The sequence below is a fragment of the Panulirus ornatus genome, chromosome 67 (assembly GCF_036320965.1).
Source record: "Panulirus ornatus isolate Po-2019 chromosome 67, ASM3632096v1, whole genome shotgun sequence".
Taxonomy (NCBI): Eukaryota; Metazoa; Arthropoda; class Malacostraca; order Decapoda; family Palinuridae; genus Panulirus; species Panulirus ornatus.
In genome coordinates, this window is record NC_092290.1 from 16,883,454 (window position 1) to 16,890,953 (window position 7,500).

General features: G+C 52.7%; 1 protein-coding gene across 1 annotated transcript in view; it reads right to left on the reverse strand.

Moving 5' to 3' along the window:
- Mtmr6 (Myotubularin related protein 6) overlaps positions 1-7,500 on the reverse strand; it is a 366,784-nt gene that overhangs the window by 279,431 nt on the left and 79,853 nt on the right. The gene's annotated exons all lie outside the window — the stretch shown is intronic.

The following is a 7,500-nucleotide window of genomic DNA, read 5'->3' on the forward strand; positions in this document are numbered from 1 at the left end:
GCGACGCGACGCCTGTAACGCGACGCCCGCGACGCGACGCCCGTAACGCGACGCCCGCGACGCGACGCCCGTAACGCGACGCCCGCGACGCGACGCTCGCGACGCGACGCCCGTGACGGGACACCAGACCGTACATCCCCTTTCCAGGACGACTTCTACTACCTCCCCTGCAGGAGGAGTACGGTAACACCGACATCCCAGGAGAACTGGGACACGCGTCACCAACCTGGCTGACCTGGTGTGTGACCCGTCGAGCATCTATCTATCTATCTGACCCCGTAACCTCTACTTGACCCTTGACCCAACCAGCACCTGACCTGACCAGTATTTAATCCAGTGTGCCAAATGAGGATAAATAATAACTAAGTCAGGATAAATAATAACTAAATGAGGATAAATAATAACTAAATGAGGATAAATAATAACTAAATGAGGATAAATAACTAAATGAGGTAAATAACTAAATGAGGATAAATAATAACTAAATGAGGATAAATGATAACTAAATGAGGATAAATAATAACTAAATGAGGATAAATAATTACTTAATGAGGTTAATAATAACTAAATGAGGATAAATAATAACTAAATGAGGATAAATAATAATTAAATGAGGATAAATAATAATTAAATGAGGATAAATAACTAAATGAGGATAACTAATAACTAAATGAGGATAAATAATAACTAAATGAGGATAAATAATAACTAAATGAGGATAAATGATAACTAAATGAGGATAAATAATAACTAAATGAGGATAAATAATAACTAAATGAGGATAAATGATAACTAAATGAGGATAAATAATAACTAAGTCAGGATAAATAATAACTAAATGAGGATAAATAATAACTAAATGAGGATAAATAATAACTAAATGAGGATAATAACTAAATGAGGATAAATAATAACTAAATGAGGATAAATAATAACTAAATGAGGATAAATAATAACTAAGATCCATTATAATAACCCATCGGTAATTAAATGATAATGATGATAATAAAAAAAAATATATCCACAAGAATTCAACTATTACCACGAAGTAGATCAAGTTTTCTACGAGATACAAGACTAGATAAATAGGAGGTTCTCTGAACCATAGTTCTGGGAATTTTCCCGAGCGATACGAAGTAAACTGACACCGGGGTTTTTTGGGGTTTTTTCCCCCCCGGGTAATCTTCCTACGAGACGTTCCCGTCTTGTTGTCCTCGCCACAATGCCATCACTACCAACATACTGTCCTCGTTGTCCTCGCCACAACACCCCCACCACCACCACACTGTCCTCGTTGTCCTCGCCACAACACCCCCACCACCACCACACTGTCCTCGTTGTCCTCGCCACAACACCCCCACCACCACCACACTGTCCTCGTTGTCCTCACCACGCACCACCACCACCACCATACTGTCCTCGTTGTCCTCGCCACAACACCACCACCAACACACTGTCCTCGTTGTCCTCGCCACAACACCCCCACCACCACACTGTCCTCGTTGTCCTCGCCACACCACCACCACCACCACACTGTCCTCGTTGTCCTCGTCAAAACATCACCACCACCACCACCATCACACTGTCCTCGTTGTCCTCGCCACAACACCACCTCCACCACCACACTGTCCTCGTTGTCCTCGTCACACCACCACCACACTGTCCTCGTTGTCCTCGCCACAACACCACCACCACCACACTGTCCTCGTTGTCCTCGCCACAACACCACCACCACCACACTGTCCTCGTTGTCCTCGCCACACCACCACCACCACACTGTCCTCGTTGTCCTCGCCACACCACCACCACCACCACACTGTCCTCGTTGTCCTCGCCACACCACCACCACCACCACCACACTGTCCTCGTTGTCCTCGCCACAACACCACCTCCACCACCACACTGTCCTCGTTGTCCTCACCACGCACCACCACCACCACCACACTGTCCTCGTTGTCCTCACCACGCACCACCACCACCACCACACTGTCCTCGTTGTCCTCGCCACAACACCCCCACCACCACCACACTGTCCTCGTTGTCCTCACCACGCACCACCACCACCACCACACTGTCCTCGTTGTCCTCGCCACAACACCACCACCAACACACTGTCCTCGTTGTCCTCGCCACAACACCCCCACCACCACACTGTCCTCGTTGTCCTCGCCACACCACCACCACCACCACACTGTCCTCGTTGTCCTCGTCAAAACATCACCACCACCACCACCATCACACTGTCCTCGTTGTCCTCGCCACAACACCACCTCCACCACCACACTGTCCTCGTTGTCCTCGTCACACCACCACCACACTGTCCTCGTTGTCCTCGCCACAACACCACCACCACCACACTGTCCTCGTTGTCCTCGCCACAACACCACCACCACCACACTGTCCTCGTTGTCCTCGCCACACCACCACCACCACACTGTCCTCGTTGTCCTCGCCACACCACCACCACCACCACACTGTCCTCGTTGTCCTCGCCACACCACCACCACCACCACCACACTGTCCTCGTTGTCCTCGCCACAACACCACCTCCACCACCACACTGTCCTCGTCACACCACCACCACCACCACACTGACCTTGACCTATACGAAACTCAGACAAGGACGTGTAAATAAAGTACGAGAGCCAGACAAGGACGTGTAAACAACAACAACAACAACAGGAGCAGGTCATTCCCAGGTCCAGCAGCAACAACAAGGACAGCTTGTGACCTGGTGTGGCAACACTGGCGAGGACACACACACACACACACACACACACACCCCTTTGCAACACTGATAAGGACAACCTCCAACCCTCACATCCAAAAAGACTCGCGCAACACAGATAGCAACATCACCAACACCTTGGAGCGCAACTTCCAAGACTGCGCTCCAATCAGAAGCAGGGAAATGATGGGGGGGGCCTTCGACGCGACTGCGCTCTTTAGGAATCAAGATACTTAAGGTGTTTATATTATCTATAATACAATCCCAGGACTGCGCTTTTATGAATTACTACAGTCCCAGGACTGCGCTCCAACCAGGAGCAGGGAAAGGTTGGAACATACACCACCCATTTTGGGCTCGCTGACGTGACACAAGGGTTATGCAAGATGGCTCTTCACTCGCGACATGGCCACGGGCTGGGGGGCGTCCCACGTCCCCGGCTTAGGGAGTTGACGAGACATCCCAAGCCTTGGGAGACAGGGAGGCTCACTGGGATAGAGGCGAGATCTGTGAGGGGTTAGGCTGGTCGCCCGCCCTGCCTCACTCACTCACTAGGGAAGGATCGACTCTCGAAAACAATGAAAACTTGGTGAATCTTAGGGACAACGGTAGACATGCGAGCAGACACAGGCGCCCCCTCTCTGTGTCCTTATATAGGACCAAGCCCGACCCACTCTCTGTCCTTACATAGGAGCAAGCCCGGCCCCTCTCTGTCCTTATATAGGAGCAAGCCCGGCCCCCTCTCTGTCCTTACATAGGAGCAAGCCCGGCCCCCTCTCTGTCCTTACATAGGAGCATGCCCGGCCCCCTCTCTGTCCTCACATAGGAGCAAGCCCGGCCCCCTCTCTGTCCTTACATAGGAGCAAGCCCGGCCCCTCTCTGTCCTTACATAGAAGCAAGCCCAGCCCCTCTCTGTGTCCTTACATAGGAGCAAGCCCGGCCCCCTCTCTGTGTCCTTACATAGGAGCAAGCCCGACCCCCTCTCTGTCCTTACATAGGAGCAAGCCCGGCCCCCTCTCTGTCCTTACATAGGAGTAAGCCCGGCCCCCTCTCTGTCCTTACATAGGACCAAGCCCAGCCCTCTCTGTCCTTACATAGGAGCAAGCCCGGCCCTTCTCTGTGTCCTTACATAGGAGCAAGCCTGACCCCCTCTCTGTCCTTACATAGGAGCAAGCCCGGCCCCCTCTCTGTCCTTACATAGGAGCAAGCCCCGACCCCCTCTCTGTCCTTACATAGAAGCAAGCCCGGCCCCCTCTCTGTCCTTACATAGGAGCAAGCCCGGACCTCTCTCTGTCCTTACATAGGAGCAAGCCCGACCCCCTCTCTGTCCTTACGTAGGAGCAAGCCCGGCCCCCTCTCTGTCCTTACATAGGAGCAAGCCCGGCCCCCTCTCTGTCCTTACATAGGAGCAAGCCCGGCCCCCTCTCTGTCCTTACATAGGAGCAAGCCCAGCCCCCCTCTTGTCCTAACAGAGGAGCAAGCCCGGCCCCCTCTCTGTCCTTACATAGGAGCAAGCCCGGCCCCTCTCTGTCCTTACATAGGAGCAAGCCCGGCCCCTCTCTGTCCTTAATGGAGCAAGCCCGGCCCCCTTCTGTCTATAGGAGAGCCGGGTCCTTATCCATTAAAGGAGCAAGCCCGGCCCCCTCTCTGTCTTACATAGGAGCAAGCCCGGCCCCTCTCTGTCCTTACATAGTGAGCAAGCCCGGCCCCCTCTCTGTCCTTACATAGGAGCCAAGCCCGACCCTCTCTGTCCTTACATAGGAGCAAGCCCGGCCCCCTCTCTGTCCTTACATAGGAGCAAGCCGACGCCCTCTCTGTCCTTATATAGGAGCAAGCCCGGCCCCCTCTCTGTCCTTACATAGGAGCAAGCCCGGCCCCCTCTCTGTCCTTACATAGGAGCAAGCCCGGCCCCCTCTCTGTCCTTACATAGGAGCAAGCCCGACCCCCTCTCTGTGTCCTTACATAGGAGCAAGCCGGCCCCCTCTCTGTGTCCTTACATAGGAGCAAGCCCGACCCCCTCTCTGTCTTTACATAGGAGCAAGCCCGGCCCCCTCTCTGTCCTTACATAGGAGTAAGCCCGGCCCCCCTCTCTGTCCTTACATAGGACCAAGCCCAGCCCTCTCTGTCCTTACATAGGAGCAAGCCCGGCCCTTCTCTGTGTCCTTACATAGGAGCAAGCCTGACCCCCTCTCTGTCCTTACATAGGAGCAAGCCCGGCCCCCTCTCTGTCCTTACATAGGAGCAAGCCCGACCCCCCTCTCTGTCCTTACATAGAAGCAAGCCCGGCCCCCTCTCTGTCCTTACATAGGAGCAAGCCCGGACCTCTCTCTGTCCTTACATAGGAGCAAGCCCGACCCCCTCTCTGTCCTTACGTAGGAGCAAGCCCGGCCCCCTCTCTGTCCTTACATAGGAGCAAGCCCGGCCCCCTCTCTGTCCTTACATAGGAGCAAGCCCGGGCCCCTCTCTGTCCTTACATAGGACCAAGCCCGACCCTTCTCTGTGTCCTTACTTAGGAGCAAGCCTGGCCCCCTCTCTGTCCTTACATAGGAGCAAGCCCGGCCCCCTCTCTGTCCTTACATAGGAGCAAGCCCGGCCCCCTCTCTGTCCTTACATAGGACCAAGCCCGACCCCCTCTCTGTCCTTGCATAGGAGCAAGCCCGACCCCCTCTCTGTCCTTACATAGGAGCAAGCCCGACCCCCTCTCTGTCCTTACATAGGAGCAAGCCCGGCCCCTCTCTGTCCTTACATAGGAGCAAGCCCAGCCCCCTCTCTGTCCTTACATAGGAGCAAGCCCGGCCCCCTCTCTGTCCCCACATAGGAGCAAGCCCGGCCCCCTCTGTCCTTACATAGGAGCAAGCCCGGCCCCCTCTCTGTCCTTACATAGGAGTAAGCCCGGCCCTCCCCCTCAGTCCTTACATAGGACCAAGCCCAGCCCCTCTCTGTCCTTACATAGGAGCAAGCCCGGCCCTCCCCCTCTGTCCTTACATAGGAGCAAGCCCGGCCCCCTCTCTGTCCTTACATAGGAGTAAGCCCGGCCCTCCCCCTCAGTCCTTACATAGGAGCAAGCCCAGCCCCTCTCTGTCCTTACATAGGAGCAAGCCCGGCCATCCCCCTCTGCCCTTACATAGGAGCAAGCCCGGCCCCCTTTCTGTCCTTACATAGGAGCAAGCCCGGCCCTCTCTCTGTCCTTACATAGGAGCAAGCCCGGCCCCCTCTCTGTCCTTACATAGGAGCAAGCCCGGCCCCTCTCTGTCCTTACATAGGAGCAAGCCCGGACCCCTCTCTGCCCTTACATAGAAGCAAGCCCGGACCCCTCTCTGTCCTTACATAGGAGCAAGCCCGGACCCCTCTCTGTCCTTACACAGGAGCAAGCCCGGCCCCCTCTCTGTCCTTACAGAGGAGCAAGCCCGGACCCCTCTCTGTCCTTACATAGGAGCAAGCCCGGGCCCCCTCTCTGTCCTTACATAGGAGCAAGCCCGGCCCCCTCTCTGTCCTTACATAGGAGCAAGCCCGGCCCCCTCTCTGTCCTTACAGAGACGCCCCCTAGACCTTGACAGATATGTTGTGTTAAGGAGCAAGCCCGGGCCCCTTCACCTTAACAAACATGCTATGTAAATAAGTCATGCATAAATTAGCATAGGGAAATATAATGGTGGGGTACGGGGGCGTGGTGCGGGGGAACTGGTAATGTAAACAGATACTCCATTACCACGCATGATGCCCTGATGAAGTGTCGGGATTATGTTCTTATTGTGAAGTTGAAGGGAGGGAGGGAGGGAAGCTCGAGGGAAGGAGGGAGGGAGGGAAAGGGGACGACTAAGGAAGGATAGCTGCCGAGGGTAGGAAGGGAAGGATAGGACGGGAAGAGAAGGGACGGCAGAGCAATCTCTGGTGACTCCGTCTCGCTATCCACACGCAACATTATACTTTACCAAAGTCGAATTACGTACCACCTGAGGGTGATAACCACGTCTCGTTCGTTATATTAATGACTAAAGAATTCTACCGCACGCGTTAAACATAAATCTTAGTTATCGTACACTAAAGAATACTATCAATTTCGCCTGAATTTATTCTTCTGTATCCACTTTGAAGGTCGGAGATCAGTTCAATTTTTAAAGGACTGATATATGCCTGTCGGACCTCTTAAAACATCATGGGAGAGACCTCATCAGCAAAAATAGACTATATATATATATATATATATATATATATATATATATATATATATATATATATATATATATATATATATTTTTTTTTTTTTTTTTTTTATACTTTGTCGCTGTCTCCCGCGTTTGCGAGGTAGCGCAAGGAAACAGACGAAAGAAATGGCCCAACCCCCCCCCCCCATACACATGTATATACATACGTCCACACACGCAAATATACATACCTACACAGCTTTCCATGGTTTACCCCAGACGCTTCACATGTCTTGATTCAATCCACTGACAGCACGTCAACCCCAGGTATACCACATTGCTCCAATTCACTCTATTCCTTGCCCTCCTTTCACCCTCCTGCAAGTTCAGGCCCCGATCACACAAAATCTTTTTCACTCCATCTTTCCACCTCCAATTTGGTCTCCCTCTTCTCCTCGTTCCCTCCACCTCCGACACATATATCCTCTTGGTCAACCTTTCCTCACTCATTCTCTCCATGTGCCCAAACCATTTCAAAACACCCTCTTCTGCTCTCTCAACCACGCTCTTTTTATTTCCACACATCTCTCTCACCCTTACGTTACTTACTCGATCAAACCACCTCAC